This window comes from Podarcis muralis, chromosome 6 (genome assembly GCF_964188315.1).
Source record: "Podarcis muralis chromosome 6, rPodMur119.hap1.1, whole genome shotgun sequence".
Classification (NCBI taxonomy): Eukaryota; Metazoa; Chordata; class Lepidosauria; order Squamata; family Lacertidae; genus Podarcis; species Podarcis muralis.
Window position 1 is genome coordinate 51,896,240 of NC_135660.1, and position 17,217 is coordinate 51,913,456.

At 46.2% G+C, this 17,217-nt stretch overlaps 1 long non-coding RNA gene across 2 annotated transcripts in view; it reads right to left on the minus strand.

Moving 5' to 3' along the window:
- LOC114597447 (uncharacterized) overlaps nucleotides 1–17,202 on the minus strand; it is a 62,352-nt gene extending 45,150 nt beyond the window's left edge. Inside the window, exon 1 of one of the 2 annotated variants that reach the window (XR_013393211.1) lies at nucleotides 17,099–17,201. This is a non-coding gene — a long non-coding RNA (uncharacterized LOC114597447). Of the gene's footprint in view, nucleotides 1–17,098 lie in introns of both variants that reach the window. The other variant, XR_003706824.2, reaches the window with a different exon arrangement.
- Nucleotides 17,203–17,217: the final 15 nt, after the last annotated feature.

The following is a 17,217-nucleotide window of genomic DNA, read 5'->3' on the forward strand; positions in this document are numbered from 1 at the left end:
GCCATATACTTGGTCCATCTAGCTCAACATGGTCTACTCTGACTGGCAGCCACTCTTCAGGGCTTCAGACAAGGGACTCTCCCAGCTGTATCTGGAGATGCTGGAGATGGAACTTGGGATATTCTGCATGCAAAGAAATGATCTACCACTGAGCTACAACCCTTCCATGTAGATTCCCTAGTCTGTATTTCATAGGGCCAATTACAAAAGTGGGTTGGCTAGAAATTGTAAAAACAAAAGAAGTAAATTGTAAACATAATAAATTAAGTAAAAGATCAGTTCTCAGACACAAGTTGTCATTCATGGGTAGGATGCAGTGATGATGCCAAATTTCAGAATGGGGGGAGGGTCAAAACAGCCCCATCCTAGTAATGACGTATTAAGCTTATTTATGCTCTAAATTGGGCCAATTCTGTGCTCTTTCCCCTTTCCCCAAAAGGTGCCATCCAGTAGCAGCTGGAAGGGAGGCAACAGAGAAGGCTGCTTCTCAGGCACTCTCACCCACATGCAAAAATCCTGGGTACCTGGGGATTGTGGATGAGCCAGAAGCCTTGGCCAAGAAAAACACGCAGTGGACTTTGCACAGGGAACATCCTGCTAGTGAGGCTTTAGGGCCAAGATCCAAGAAGCAGCCCTCTCCTTTGCACACAACCCTGACTGCAACTGGAAGGTAGGCTTTCAGGAAAAGGAAGGAGCAGAGGGGCTCACAACAAGGTGGGGGAGCCCCCCCCCCCAGTTTCATCAGGGAAAGAGGAGTGGTAGGGGAAATTCTTGCTGTTGGTTTCCCTCCCTTGGATTCTTCATGGCTGGGGCCTTGCTAAACTTTTAAATAATTTTCTGAAACAGCTCAGAAAGGAAGAGATTGGGCCTTGTTTTGCTCATCTCTGTGGCAGGTCCCCTTACCTTCATTTAATTGCCTCTTTTTTGTACCATGCCTATTTGACTGTGATATGTATAATGCTTACAGAGGTTAGCATGAAGGGTGAAAGATGGTGGCTTTGTAGAATAAAATTAAGAAATAAATATTTGGGCCTGGATATGAAAATCAACTCACTACGTCAGGTAGAGGAAACCCCTTTGCTTACACACCAAAATAAATAAACTCCATTGTATCAAACAAAAAGGAGGCATTAAGGGTTTCATCAACTTATCAATTATATCATTAAAATCAGTCAGTTGCAGTTTATCATTTTCTGTGCAGAGAACACTTAGGTCAGGCAACCAATCTTGGGATATTGTTGACCATGGATCATCCTTTATCTTTTTTAGTGTAGAAAATTATCTTTTACCAGTACAGTTTGTAACCATTAAACACAGGCACAATTTGAAAATTGTTTCCACATTTGGAAAAGCTGTCTGAATTTTCTCCTGGAATATTATTTGATCAGCGGCATAGCTGGCCGCTTGGGTGCCCAGGGTTGTCCTTCAGTCTGCTTAGACTGATCAGGGTAGTCTGGTTGATTTTCTTCTGTTTGAAAACAAATGTTCTGTATCTGGGGGGTTCTGTAGGGCTGCTTCTGCCTGTTGTACAAAGCCATATAACATCAAAATTAAATATTATAGTGATTCACAGTCATATAAAAAGAATCCTCACTTGTTCTCAAAATGCACACTATAATGATACACAGTGATCTGAACACTTGTATTGCTTCACAGCTGACTTTACCATTTGATTCTTACTAAATGGTAAGTACGCATTTGTATAACTGTTATACAGTCATAGAGACTCATGCACCACGTTTGATGTTAATAAGCAATTGGGCCTAGATAGTAAAAGCTGCCTTTAAAAAAAATGGCAAGAGGCCAAGGTCATCCTAGGACCTAGATGGATGCCCTGGGCTGTAGCCCACTCATCCTGTATGTATATCTGGCACTACTTGGGCCCCACATACCTGAAGGGTGTAGCTGGGTGTTCACTGGTACTGTGCTTTGTAGCACATGCTGTCATTCTGTAAGCAAAGTTTATTTGAAAAGGGGGGGAGGGTCAGGAGGTACAGGGCCTCGCACAAAAGGCCAAACCACCCCCTAAGCAGACCCGTAGTGCATGGACTGGGCAAAAGGCAGGGAGTCCAACAGTAGGTGGCACCAGAGACAATGACAGGTGGCACCTATTCATTCTAGTTTTGAACCCACCCTTCTCCCTCCTGAGTTCTACAAGGGCAACACTGAGAAGGAAGAAGCTGACAGTTCCTGGGCTGGCTGCAAATAGGAAGGCAGGCAGGTGGGAGCTGGCTGAGAGCCTACTAATGTTGGTGGAGCACTGCTGCATTCACCATCATGGACCAGTTTCCACTGCCCTGGTGTGCCCCCCTCTTACTCCTGGCAGAACTGCTGTTGTTCTCCACTCCCCCCCCCCCATTTCACTCTGTGCTACAGTTCCCAAGAGCCACTGCAAAACCACACCACCCTCATGCAGGCCAGTTTAGAACTCTTGGGGGTAGGGATTTCCCAACAATGTTCACAATTGGTTGCTAAATTATAATTCAATATGATGAGAGTTCAACCATCACTACGCAGATGCCGGCGTCGGAAATGTGTTGCACTCATAGCTTTTTATGGAGGCTTCGGTGAATGGCTTTTGTGAGTAGCAAAAACAGATTTGCATCACCTGTTTATTGCAGACATGTTCCATTTAGGCTGATTGAGAAATAATTCCTTTAAGTGGTCATGCAAAGCAGGCTTGGCTAGCTGGGGAACCCTAGCACATGTGCAGTCAATCAGAGCTCCTTGTAGCTTAATAATTGCTACTGCTATTTGCTTTGCTCTCTGTATGGTAATGAGTTTCAAAACACATTTTTTTAAAAAAGTCTGAACAAGTTTCAGCAAGCACTTAGACCATCCTTTTCTTGCAAAAGAAAAAAAAAGCATTGTAGTGGCAAACAGATGTTAGTTTGTTGATGCAATTATCCGCAGATCACTTTTCTACAGTTATTGTCCACTTTTCTACAGTTCGTTTAGAAAGAGGAGTGGGGGAGAGAGAAAGGTTGAGCATAGCAAAGGTCTTTGTGCTCTGCAAAGATTTGGTTATTTAGCCTCTGTGATTCTGAGCGACACTAAAACTTCACTAGAAATGTTACAACGTTCTCTTACAGAAGACCCTTCCATGCAGCAATTAATGTGAAACCTACATGTGGATTATGACATGCCACAATCATCTCACATGTGGGATCTCATACTGCTTTCCAGCACAAATGCATGGCCCAGCCTTCCTCAGATGTACCATTTGAAATGCTAGCGGTAGTAGGAGGATACCTACATGTTCAGAGGCTTTTCACTCACGTGTGTACCCTACAGTTTTTTTCCAGGTGGCCAGTTAGGTAGAGCTAGATAATTTTAGGCTCTGAATTTAATCACCTTTCAAGGCCTCCCTCTTTAGATGGTAATGTGTATGACTTTACTTCCTTCAAAGTGGGAACCCTGTTTTGTTAGGGGCTTTCCTGCTCATTCTGCTGAGCCGGGTTGTGGACTCAAAGTCTCCTCTTGGTGGCACCACTGCTGACGGTCCTATCTACATCTTCCCTAATAATTCCATGGTTTCAATGAAGCGGTTCCCATGAGCCAGAGATAGCAAAATACAGAATTCTACTGAGCGCTGCTGACCCCTTGCCATCATCAGCTGAGTTGCAACCTAAGAAAGTACGTCCCAGATGAACTTTGAGAAACTGGAGTAATCCTTGAGAAATGGATTCCGATGACTGACCTTTTTGTGATGTGTGTGGGAATTGTTATTTTTGTGTCTGTATGGTTTGTGTACATAATACTGTTGCCATATGATATCATATCCTCACTTATCATTGCATCTATCAAATCTCTGCATAAATCCCCCCTCTGCTTTTAAATTATCTATTGGTTAGATCATTTTGGAATGGCTAAATATGTGTGTGTTGAACATTCTCTCCCAACTTCCCTCTTTGGCTCCCCCTCCCTCTTTCACCCACCCCCAGGAATTTTCTTGGAAGTAAACCCCACTTCTTGTAATGGAGTGTGCACACCTCAGTGGTTTAGCCTTGAGGTGTTACCTATTGTGCAACAGGCTGTTTTATCATACACTGTATCTTCACAAAGATCTTCTTTCGTTTGCATATCCTATTGAACATCTAACCATCTGTGCTGGCTTTAAGATCAATGCCCCACCCCACCCTGCATTCTATAGGAAAAACCTGTCGTTAAAACTTGACCAATTAAATCTCTACAGAACATATTTTTTCTTTCAGGTCTGTTGTCCGCTGTTCTTGCCTGATGTGAAGCCAATATTTCACGTTAATGGTTGTGAGATCATTCTCATTGCTCTCCATGGAAAAGGCTGGTGATCCCCCCCCCCCCATTTTATTTTGGATGCTTTATTTTAGTCTGGCTAGGGCTGAGAAAGGGATGAAAATGAACTCCCTGCCATGGTACAAGCAATAATGACCTCTGTAAGAATTTCAGATCTGTAATCTGACTACATTTTATGTAACGATCAGGGGGCAAATACAACTCCAAAGTCTTCCGCTGTTGAGTTAACTTAAGTTACTTGAAGGAGAGTGTAACAATGTGTATTTGGGCAACGACTGCTTCTCTTACCATTCCCAGAAATCACAGCATCAGCTCACAGTGGCTCTATGTCCCAGGCATTCGTTTCAAGTTATCTTTTATTTTAAAAGTTTACACACCCCAAAAAGGGGCCCGGAAAGAAATTAGAGTCAGACTTGAATATTTTTATTATCTTTATTAAAATATTTTATTTTCAATTTACTTTTTTCCAAAATGATTTTTAAAATGTGTTTCTAAAATCCTTAACCCACTGAATAAGTCCAACGCACAGTTTAAACGCACTGCATCTTTTCTCCCAATCCTTTCCAAAAGGATAATGATGTGCATCTTTGTAGCTAGAAAGGAGTTTTTGTAATATTAGGCCAGGGATATCCGATATACACAAACTCACACAGGCTCACAATGTATATCACCCCTTCGCCCAACTGCAAAACTAACCATTTTGAACAAACTTGAAATCGCTCCACTCTCTCACACACAACCAAGAAACGCAGCCTGGAGCAGCTGACCAATGAGCCATTAATACCACAGATCGCCGCTCTAAGTTCGCCATCGCAACGTCGCCTGCTTTCCATTGAGTCTGGTCAGCGAGGCAACCTGCGAAGGGATGGCGGGAGGCGGAGGGCGGTCCACTGCACTCCTGTTTTCCTGTCTGTGGAATGCAACAAGGGAGGAATGTTTCTCCTAGCTTTCAAGGACAGGGGAGAGGATTGAGGACGAGAACTTCCAGCTTGTACCCTGTGAAGCCGAAACATAGCATTCGCCCAGATCTTTACGCACACTTATGCGCAAGCAAATCCCAGCTGGAGCGTGGGGGCAGGCTGTGTATATTTCTCTCCCGCTCCCTTCCTCGGACGTAGGGCATCCAGGTTGGCATTCAGTGAGACGGAAGCCTTTCTGTTTGGGGAGGACAGGAGCCCTTTTAAAAGGACGTTTGCTCCGGAGAGGATCCCACTGCGCTCCAAGACTTGCTTAGACAAAAAGTACTCGCCTAGAAGTCAGTTTTAAAACGGTCGGACGTTCAGTCCGAGGAACCTGGCATTTTATCCCGGCTGCGGTGCCAAATACCCTAAACCCCGTTTGTCACTTAAAGAGGTGTCGGTCGGTTGGTTTGCTTGTGTCATTACAAGCAAGGATTTCATCGGAGCCTGTTTTACGAGCGGCTTGTTTCAGGCGCCTTTGGGCAGAGGCGTCTTGCAGACAAGAAGAACCAGGCGCCCCGTCGAAAACCAGCCGCAGCGCAGCTTCAGAAACGTGGCTTCGCACAACAGAAAATCCTCCCGCAGCCCCACCGCCTGCTCGCCACCAATGCTTAAGCTAAAAATGTCTCTGATTCCGTTTCGGAATCGAGCCAACAAAACAGGTTGCCCTGTGTGACGTTAAATTAAACAACAACCCACGAACCTCCGAGTGCGTAAACTATCACGAACAAGGCAGTCTGACACACGAGACCCAGTCCGCGCCGTCTATCTTCTCTCGGGTCCTCTGGTTTGGACTTCCCTCGAGTCGTTTTCGTGCCATGTGGGGCCACACAATTTAGGATACCTTTTCAGCTGGATGAAGGAATCCCGTAACCCTTGTGTTCAAATACCAGTTCAATGTCTTCTGACCTAAGCTAGCTCCCGTAGACTCTCTGGCTTGCATAGGTATGCAAGACTTGGTGTGTCCACGGGGGAGATAGTCGTAGATAAGCTTAGGAGTTCAGACGTTAGGTGCCCGAAGGAATATGAGAAGGTAGGACTTTTATGCTCAAGAAGTTACGATGCTGCGCACACACGGAGCTTGATCCACATTCCAGCGGACAGGGTTAAGCTGATCTTAAGGTCCCACTCAGTCAATGGAACTAGAAGCGTCCAGTCCTAAGCGCACATGGACTCAAGTGCCGCGGGCAAATCCTCAAGCGCACAGCTTCTGTACCTTGACTTGAATGAAAGTTTATGTAAGACAGGCTTGTTTTAAAAGCTACAACGGGAAGAGGAGAAAAAATGGGAAGGGGTTCCCGATACAATTACTCCGGAGCAAAAGCTCTTTGGAGTCAGCAAAAGTGACTGCAAATCTTTAGCAAAGTCGTCGCAGCTTCGGCTGCGCTAGATCCTAAGTCCTCTTACTTGGAGGATTAGCTCCGGGGGATTTACTTACTCTAGAGTCTAAGTAAACGTAACTCAGGCGTGCCAGGCATTCAAAAAGGGTTACAAAAAAGGAGAATCGTAGCTACGGATCAAAACGGATTAGGCCTAAGGGAACTTTTTGTTCAGTTTCAAAATGTTCCCAACTTCCTTTTCACGCTTCCATGAAAGCTTTACTTTCCTTCTATATCTGTCAAATACTTCACCCCAAACAAACCTATTTCTGTCATTAAAAACTAACAGAATTCTGAAGCTTATTTTTGTGACCTCTCTCATAGATGTCCGCTCTTCAAAACATTACCTGGCGAATTTAGGATATGGGCATTACTGCAACATTATTAAAAATCCACAATAATAAATAGGCTTTAAGGTTTAGATGCCAGACTGGCACCCTGGTTCTGCCCCACCCTTTTAAAACTTACTAAGAATTTCACTCAAAGAACTTCTCCCTTAATGGGCTTAGGGAAGAAGTGTGAAGTTAAGGCAGAGACTGGGAACCGCCCGGCCCATTCCTTTTGGGCTGAATTTACTCCCAAAGGCACACAGCTAAGGAGCCAATTCTAAACCCCTGAGCACTCCAGAGACAGGAGCCGTTTTCTCATGCGTAACCCTATTCAGAAGAGAAGGAGCAGCTCAAGAGGCTGGGGGATTGTGGATTGCAACTTGGACCTGTTTGTACAACTGCAGTTCCCTAACCAAGAAGCCGCCCTTCATTACTGGACACCGTCTTTTAAAAAATCCCAATATTGGAGATTTCTTGGGAAAGGAGACAAGGCTCCCAGTGCACCTGCGACCTCATTCTAGCCTGTTCAGAAGATCTCTTTGCGTTGGTTTAAACGTCACATTCGTATTAGGCCCAGCCAAACTCCGCGCACAGGAGAAACGCCAAGTTCTATCTCAGCGCGTCACGTCTCGGGAGCGAGCGTGGGATTGCCGAGCGTTGCTGTTTGGGAAATTCACAGTTGGGTGAGGGAGGGAGGGAATCAGCAAAGGTTTGTGTGTATGTGTGAGTCTCAATTCCGCATACTTATGTTCCTAGTCATAAGATGCCACTGCAAGCAAATTACGCTCTTGAAGCCCTTGAAAAAAGCATGATTTAAAACGAAATAAGTATTAATTAGTATCCTAAATGACACTTTAATGTGCTAATATTGAATCTGTGCTTTAGAAGCGGGGCTGACTTATTATTTGAATGTGTTCTGTCTCCTCGGTTAAATTCCTTCTGTCTGTCTCCTCTGTAATTCACGCTCCAGACTGCTGGAAATGGGGAGAGGGGGGGGGGGAGAGAGAGAGAGAGAGAGAGAGAGAGAGAGAGAGAGAGGCTGCAACTCAAAAAATGAAAGCGGGAGGGAAAGGAGAAGGTGGGTGCAAAACCAAGCTCATCCAGGAAGGCCTAAAGCTCGTCAAAGCCCAGAAGAAGCTGCGATCCGCAAACCGCTTCAGCAGGCGCTATGAGTTGGGGGTCCAGCTTGAATTCGCTCCAGGCCTGGGTGACGCCACTGAGTCGACTCAAGGTGGCGCTTTCTGCCTCACAGGTGGGAACTGAGGAGGAGAGCAACAAAAAATGAATAAACTACCAAACCCACCTTGGTCGGCCAGTTTCTTGAATGGGGAAATAAACAAAAAGTCTTGGAAACCGACCAGCGGAAAGAAGCCCGGCCGGCCTATCTGGTTGTGGATCAGTGGTAGCAGGAAGCGGCTCTGGCGGGAGCGCGTCCGGGAGCGCAGGACTAAATGGGTGTCATTGGATTGTGGATAAACTTCTCCACAGACGCATACACGAAATGTCCCGGATGTTTCTTCACCCCAGGGGTCGAAGTATTTCTCGTGCTTTCGTATGCAGCAACGAAAGTATCCAACGAACTAGTCACAACTGACTTCAAGTAGGAGCTCTCCATTTTAGCATGAGCTTGACTTGAGGGCCCCTCGCAGGACCCCGTGGAAACCGATAGAGGCGTTTGCCACTGACTTCAAGCGGGACACATGCACTGTGTGAAATCCTTGCCCGCGATAAATGGGTGCGCTACCTCGCCACCACTGGTCTAGAGGCTTCAGAGCACTTTGCAGTCCTGTGAACTCAGGAACTATTACAATAATCATATCTCTATCTCTGTCCACACCTACATACACATCCTTAATAACCGGTTATTACGCTTCATGCATCTGGCGATGTGGCCTGTACTATAAGAACGCTGGCTAACCTTTAAGGTCCTACAAGACCCTTCGGGTTGTATCCAGCTAAATTTCGCTTGGAGCAGACCCACTGAAAATAATCCACCCAAGTTAGTCGTGCCCCTTAATTCCAATGGGTCTACTCTGAGTACGAATATAGTTGGAGTCCCACCCTTAGTTGACGTTGCGCAGAGAATTGTCGTAAGGCAGACCAAGAGGACACAGTAATATCTTTCCCCATGCAGTATTACAGGAGAGAAAACGAGGAGGACAGTGAGTGAATGAATTGGCTTGGGGTTTGCGTTTATTCTAATCATTCTGGATTTCGCCACTGCTGGTACATCCCCCCCCCCAACCACGAGGACTAGAAACTTGTAAATACGAATCTAATCTGAAGTTTCCAAATGATTAATCCACGCAATCTACGCTTTTAAAGGTTCGAGCCAGACTCTGCTAGAAACCACAAGAAAGTTCCCTAATGATTTTAATTATTATAGCGAATGCCCATTTTAAAGATGCTAAGAGACGGAGGTGGTGGAATAATCACAGCTGCGTGGTAGAGGTTATTGCAGCACCGAAGGTACTGTGCCATGATCCTTGGAAAGGTCTTGCTTGGGAATTTCTATGGACGTTATCTGCGCGCTAGGAAGGACTAGCTGGGCCAGTTAGCCTGGCGAGGCTCCTGATCCTTGTCGACGCGACTTGCTCCGCCGAAGGCAAAACGAGAAGGGGCAGCTGGAGAGAGCGGTGGGATTTGGAGAGAGCAAGCGAAGAGGTCGCTGGATCGGGCTTAAGAGTTCCGGACGTCAGGCATGCATGAGGAAGTGGGGAGGGGGCTCCAGCGACGGGTCACAAGTCCAGCAGTTTGGAAAATTTTCGTGGAAGTCCCTGTCCAAACGGAGATCAAGGGAGCTCTTCCAGGGGGAACTGGCTGGCGCACTGCCTGGGGCAACGTGTCCAGGTTGCTGTCGCGCGTAAAAGGCAGCGCAGGACTTCGTGAGCGATCTGGTCCCAGCCAGCGCGGAGCGGGGCAGCGCTTCATAGCCCTTAGTTTATTATCTAGTCTAGTGGGTCTTGGGGTGGGGGTGGGGGTGTGTGAGAGGTTTATCTCCTCAAATCCCTAGGCTAGGAATCAGGCACATCCCGAGTACAGTATAGATCAGGTGGAAAGGAAAAGTCGCTTCCTCTCCTTACCTCAGGGTTTTGCCAGATGCAAAGAATGGGAGTTTGATTCCCACATCCAAAGGAGAAAATTGGGAAGATGTTCGCCTGAAAATACAGACTTCAACGGAAGTGATTTGCAAATGAGGGGTCCAAAATCCATTTTCAAATGCACGCAAAGGTTTAAATTCCAAGAAAAGGAGCGGGATGGATTTTGTTGCTGCAGCAGCAGCAAACTGGTATTTCAATAGAGCCCGGATTAAAACATTTCTGGAATGTAAGAAAAATGTGGAGAGTGGGGGGCGAAGAGCTATATTCCTCGCGTCTGATTTTTTAAAAAATAAAATTCTGGAGAAATCTATATATTCGGCACCTATAATTCGGAAATGCTAAAGACAGCAGCACCAAATATAATTTTCGCTAACCAGCATTTTGGCAACTAGCACAGGAAAGATGCGACGTTTCACTCTGTTTTTTGAGGAGTGCGTTTGCCATCCCAATTCCAAATATACTTTGATTTTTTTTTTAGACATGAAAACGACAGAGAGTCTCGTAGCACCTCTATGGTGGCGTAAGCTTTCCTGACCCACTGTCCACTTTATCGGGTGCAAATTAGTCCCCATTCCATTGCAAATTAGTCGCAAGTGCTCTTTAGGATGGGGTACTAAAGCGCATAATAAGATACAGTAGATGAGCCAGGTGTGTGTGTCTTTAAAGACACTTCCCGTGTAAAAATAATTTTATAATTTTCTTATGCGTATGATTTTTAAAAATAGCAAAATTATTATATCACGCCTTGGATATAATAACATCTCGAAAGTGTAAAACACCATGCATTTATAGCAGTGTTAATGATGAACGGGTAAATTACAAGAAACGTGTATGTGTGTGTAGAAAAAGATCTCTTCTTCTGCGATAGAAGATCTCTGTGTTCGAGTTTTCCAGACGTCATCCACTAGGCGGCGCTACATGCACATATATTTTGTTAAGGGATGAAAGAAGTATTGGTTAGAGAATACTTTTTTCAAAAACGTCTTTGCTGAACACTAGACTCTTAAAAATAAAACATTTGGTAATGAGCACACATTGTGGAAATAGCTTAAAGCCCAAGTTAATTTGCAAAAGCATCTGAATTAGGAAAGGCATAGAAATTATTTTAAAAATTATTCTTAATGTAATAATTTGTTTTCTAACAAAATTGGCATTTTCTCTGGCCTGTTAGAACTTGTTTATATTAATATTTAGGCCACGCTCTTTCAAAATAATGCGAATAAACAATTTCCATACAAAATTAGAGAGAGATGTTTCGTGGAAAGTTGCATCTATCCTTTGAACCACATTTTGCTTCTCTCTGAGTAAATGATACTATGAAAAAGAAGAAAGAGAGGGAGAGAACTCGAATTCGGAAAATAGTTTTAAACACATAAAATGTGCTGGGCAGAGTGCCGCCAAATTATGCTCGATGGCTGGAGCTCCAATCCGATTAAGGGTTTCAAAATTGCTAATTAAATCCTTAAAAGTTTCCGGCTTGGCTCGCTCGATTTTCTATTATCATTTAATTTCTGCTTCATATCAGTAATCTGATGCGATATGTAAAATAAGGCGAATTAATCAAGACCCTCACATCTTTTCTTTTCTTTTCAACCCTTCATCCTGCACATATATGCCCGAGATCTGGTATATATTTTGATACTGTTTGACTGCTGCTGGATTAAGCAAGACCAAGAGGGTTCAGCCACGCCAGGACTGCAACCCTGTACACACGCAATTACTTCGAGGTAAATTCCACTCTAACTGGAGGCGGCCTCTTCCAACGAAATGCGCTCTGGACAGGAAACCAACAGTTCATAAACAGAATAGGCAGGAAGATTTGTATCTGACAGAATTTGGTCCACTACAGCCAAATGGGACAACGATTTCAGTCCAGTATTGGGATCCAGGAATACAACTCCAAAACATCCGGGAGTGACCGCCGTCCCACCTACATTTGTTTACTAGTCTGTTCCTCCTGTTTCTCTGCTTCTTGTTTTAATGTTCTTAATTCACAGTTGGGCTACAGGGGGATCAGCCTCTGGTGGTTCGCTCAGATGATTATATTTGGACATCACGAACCACTTTATGACTCACGGAGTTTCATGGGAACCCATCTGACGCGTAAACGCCATTACTCCGGTTTAAGCGCCCACTGCGTCATTACAGAGCCTGGGTCCTATCCTGCAGGCTGTACCAAAACTGGACCTCCGAGAGATAGTCCAAAATTAGCACAGGGCAGACCTTTCAGTCTCTCTGCTGAGCAACCCAAACACGTCCCCAGATGGTCTGCAAGTCGGAAGACTCTTCCCCAGGCTGGCAAGTTGATATCGCTTTCCCCCTGCTCTGCTCGCTGTTATTGGGAGAGTCGGTGTGTGGACTCTCTCACTTTCTAAACTGGTGTGTGTGCAATATATTCGGGGGTGGGCTGAAAAGGGATTTCCCTGTTCCAAATAGACCGTCCAGACTTTTAATTCTGACTCTGTTAGTATTAATTTTGAACATTAATTGCCCAGTTACCCAATTCTAATTCTTGACGTCGTGTGGTTCTTAGGGGATATTAAGAGATTTGTGAATGTTAACTTGGATCTGGAAGAGAGAGGAGCAACTTGAGAAGTTTGCAGAGATGGGCAACTAGTAGATCGATTATCTCTCTCGCGCACAACCCCCCCCCCCCAATCCCGCGCATCTTCCCCCAGCAAACCCAGAGAGAAGGGCAGTACCAGGAGAAATAAGCCGTTACCCCCCATCCTAAAGAGGCTCAATGAAAAATGGGGTGGGGACGCTCCATTCTGTTCAAGGATGCATGGGGATCCTTCTGGGGATCTGGACCCGAGAGGATCCCAGGCTTCTTGGATCCCTCTGTGCCTGTTGAGGTTTGGGAACAGAGGAAGGTGGGGAATTGCAATTCACTTTGGCTGGAGGTCTCGCTCTCACCTCAGACAGCTAATCCACCTGCGCGCTGCGCAAAGCAGCTTGCGAGCCTCGGGCGGGGGCCGCCTGGCCTGACCCGCTGCCCACGAGCCTGGTGTCCGGCTTCCAGCCGCTCGCCTCTTTTATCCCGCCGGCCCGGCCCGACCTCGGCTCCCGTCTGATCTGCCTGCGCCAGCCGAGGAACGGCAGAAGGGCAAGGCCCGGGCCATCGCAATAGCTCCGGCTTATAGCGCTAAAGACGCTTTTAAAAGGGGGCTCGCAGCACGCCTAAATCTATTTGCGGAGATTTAGGAGCTGCCTTGTGCATTTAAGCCACGTAATTATCCCTCCAGTTCCCAGCCAACCAGAACCACCACCACCACCCCACCTCAGCCGCCACCCCGGCCCTGCTCAGCATTTTATTGTGGGCGCAATCCTGATCCATTCCAGTCAAGGGCGCCTGGGCCAGGGCAGCGTCTGAGCGACCTCGACGGCTCTGGGTTATTTCGTCAGGCTGGTCGAATTATTATTATTATTATTATTATTATTATTATTATTATTATTATTATTATTAGACTAAAAAGAAGTGGACAACTGTGCGATGAGAAGAAAGATCACTGGGGTTGTGGGGTGAAGGTGGAAAGACTCAGATCTGGAGCTAAAAGGGATCTCATCTTGGAGGGGGTCCCAGAAGTCTCAGAAAAGACGGGGAGGTAGCCAGAAACGCCAACACTAGGGCAAAGGTTGGGCTTTGGGAAATAATTTCTAACCCCACATGCAGCAGGGTCAAGTGAGCGCCCTATTTCCCCCTCGCCTTTTCTGGCTCAACTTCCCCCGCTCCTCGTTGTTGTCACAAATATGCCAACCCTCTCGCAAAAGATCCTCTTTCCTTTCTGGAATCCAGAGTTCAGATTCTGCATGGTAATTTTTTGCCGGTGCCTCCAGCAAAGGGCGCGCCAGGCACCGGCCTAGGAGAGAGATGTCGGGCTGCGATTATTAACTTCCACAGAGAAATGTCCTGGCAAGAGTTTCCTAAGGCGGCGAGCGACGCGTTTTCTAAAACCTAGCTCTGCCCGAGAAAAACTCGCGGGATGATGAGGGCACCGTCCGGCCGCCGCGTTGTCGGGAAACAGCGAGGGGAGATGGTGGGCTTCCCTCCCCACGTCCGAGTTCGGTCTCCGTTTTCCACTCGCCGTTGGTTTAAAAACGGGGTGGGGGGTGGGGTGAGCTGGATCGAGGCTTCCTGCTCCGGATCTTGTTAGAGGACGCGATACCCCTTTTACATAGAATCCCGCGGCAAAGCCAGCTCAAAGAGGGTATCTATAAAGAGCCACGATTCCGGGACTTTTCAGCCGCGCGCCAGGCGACCTAGGAGGCTTTGGAAAGACCAAAGGCTTCCACTCAGACCGGCCATTCATCCACAACGGGGATCTCTCTATACCTGCGCAGAGAAGCAACTTTTAAGGAACTCGTTTGAAGGCATCCCTCGCGTTCAAAACAGGCAGGCTGAAATCTCCTGGCTGGAGCTATTTAAATAGTCAGATTTCTTTCTATGGGATATGCTTGTTTTGGGAGGGTTTTTTTCTTCTGTTTTTAAGCTGGTTGCCTTTCTTCCTTTAGCCCCGGGCTAGATTTTCCTCGCCACTACTATACGATCCCTTTTGAACATTTCAGGCAATAGCAGGACTAAGGTTCTAACTTGGCACCTGGGTCATCCGAAGTATAATTATCTGGCATTCTTGGCCCCGCCATCCCGTTGATGGCATTAAAACACACACACACACACACACACACACACACACACACGGATAAATCGTGGTGAGATCTGGGGCCTGCCAATCTCTTTGCATTTGTAAATTCCCCTTATTTCAGCGAAACACCCTTTCATACTAGCGCACTGAGGATCGCAGACGGGCGCCCTTACCCAAAGGATTTAAGAAACACACGATTCCCCACCCCCTTCCCAATAACCTACACCGAAATTAATGAGCTCATTCCCACTTTCGTGATGTCAGAGTGTAAATATGGTGAAATACTTGCTGCGGATCCCACCGAAGTCACTTGAGTTTCAGTCCAGACACACACGCAGGATGACCTGAGTTCTGGATTGGACTATATGACATTTTAACGTTGTCCAATTTTCTCTTGAGATTGCCTGTAACCCCAACACCCATCTCAACCCCCCCCCGCCCCCCGCTTTGCTGGACTTTTTAAATTTACTTTCCATAACATTTGGGCGTGAAGGAAGGAGTCGAAATTGGTCGCTTTACGACGAGAGCTAATCCTTTAAAAGACAAGCGGGATTTTTTTTTAATTGAAAAAAAAAACTTCAAATGGGTCGGTGGGTGAAGGCAAGGCAAGGCGGCTTTGAAAAGAGTTGTCCATTGTCTTTACGCTGCCCGATTAGATTTTTAAAAAACCAATTAAAGGCACAATAAATAAATGACCACTTTATAGTTTAGCAGCCAGAATGTTATATTGTTTTGCAGGATGATGATGATAACCCCAAAACATCAAACGCAGGGAATAAAGGCAGATTAAAGAAAACACACACACACACACTCCTGTCTTCTTGGATGCATACAGCTGCCAGCGTTCCTAATCTGTCCACACACTTCCACCCACATGGGCTGCAGAGAGAAATAGGTGGGATTTTTGCATAATTAATAGGGCCTAATAATAATTTTAGCCATATGCAAGCTCCATCTACGAGTTTATATTTATACCCAATTTATTTCTAGCTTGTGTGGCATCTGGTCGTAAGCATAAAAGCAACGCACTTTATACTGTCTCAAGTGTGTGTGTGTGTGAGAGAGAGAGAGAGAGAGAGAGAGAGAGAGAGAGAGAGAATTAGAGAGAGAAATAGAGAGAGAAATAGTACACAAAATACGGGGAATGTATATGAATTCACCCCCTTAGTAACTCCAACTGAAGGAGAGAGTCCTCATCTAATTGCTCTAGTGACACAAAGTCTGGGTTTTTTGTTCTTGGTTTTTGTTGCTACCCGGACAAAGTGATTAAAATATAATTTTGTGTGTGTGTGTGTATGTGTGTGTTCCCGACAAGTTACAACGGAGAAGGCAGGATATATTTCGACTTATATTTAAATGAATGTGATAATCAGGGTTTTTAAAAATAAAAAATAAAAAATAAAAGTGTTCCATCAAATAGCTTTTATTAATAATATTAAAGGGATGCTGGAGAAACCATGAAAGGGAAAACTTAAAAGCTTTTGGAAACAAGCCTTCCCTTCCCGATTTCCATGTAGACTCCACTGTGCATCCTCTGTACCTTTCGAAATAAATCACACCGCAGCGTAATAGATTTAAAATACGCCAGATTTTTTTTTAATCATTAATTGAGAACGTGAAAAATACCTGCTGGTACTTCACTTTAGAAGAGTGTAATTGGTAAAAATAGGAGGTTGATGAATAGATAATAGATCCTTAACTACCAATAAACAGTAAGCAGCAGCCAGCAGTACTAGGATGTGATCATAATTATTCGACCGCAGCAGCCAATGGGAGCGGGAGGACTCGGCCCTAAAAATCGTCCCCAAACGCCGCGGTAATCTCGAAAATGCGGACAAGGCCGGATTCGCCGCCCGTCCCTCTGCCGGAGTCCCAGCTTTGTCTACAACACCTACCCTCCTCCCTCGTCATCATGCTGCCCTGGAGATCAGCAGAAGGCGGCGAGCCACACCCCCGCTCCCCCCCACCCCCGCCAAAAAGGTGTTTGGGGTTTCGCTTTTCTCTGGGCGCAGAAAACTCCTGGAGGTTTCCTGGGCGAAAACAGCTCCAGTAAGTCGACGGCTTCCTGCTCTGTAGGGCGGTTCTGAGGAAAGGGGGAAGCGAGCCACCCCATGGCTGAAGATCAGCTCGGGGCACCTAAACAGAACCGACAGAGAGGGCGGACTCGAAAGGCGCTGGGAGAAGGAGAGGACAGCAGGCGGTAGACATTTGCCACCACTTCCAGCACCGAGAGAAAATCCTCGCCACAATTCTTCAGTTGGGCTGTTTGGGGAAAGCCAGATTTCCTCGCCAGCTCAGGCGAGCGAGCTCGGTGTTGAACCCCAAGGAAGAGTCGTCGTCTTCCTCCTCCTCCTCCTCCTCCCCCCCGCTCCCTCCCCCCCGTCAAAGTTGTGAAACCTCCCACGCTCCTACCTGCATCCTGGAGGGATTTCGACTCCGCTCACACGGGTGGGACCTCTGGCAGGCTTCGTCTGCTACGTCTGCTGCGTCTCTCTCTCTCTCTCTCTCACTTTCCCCCCCTCTCTCTTCTC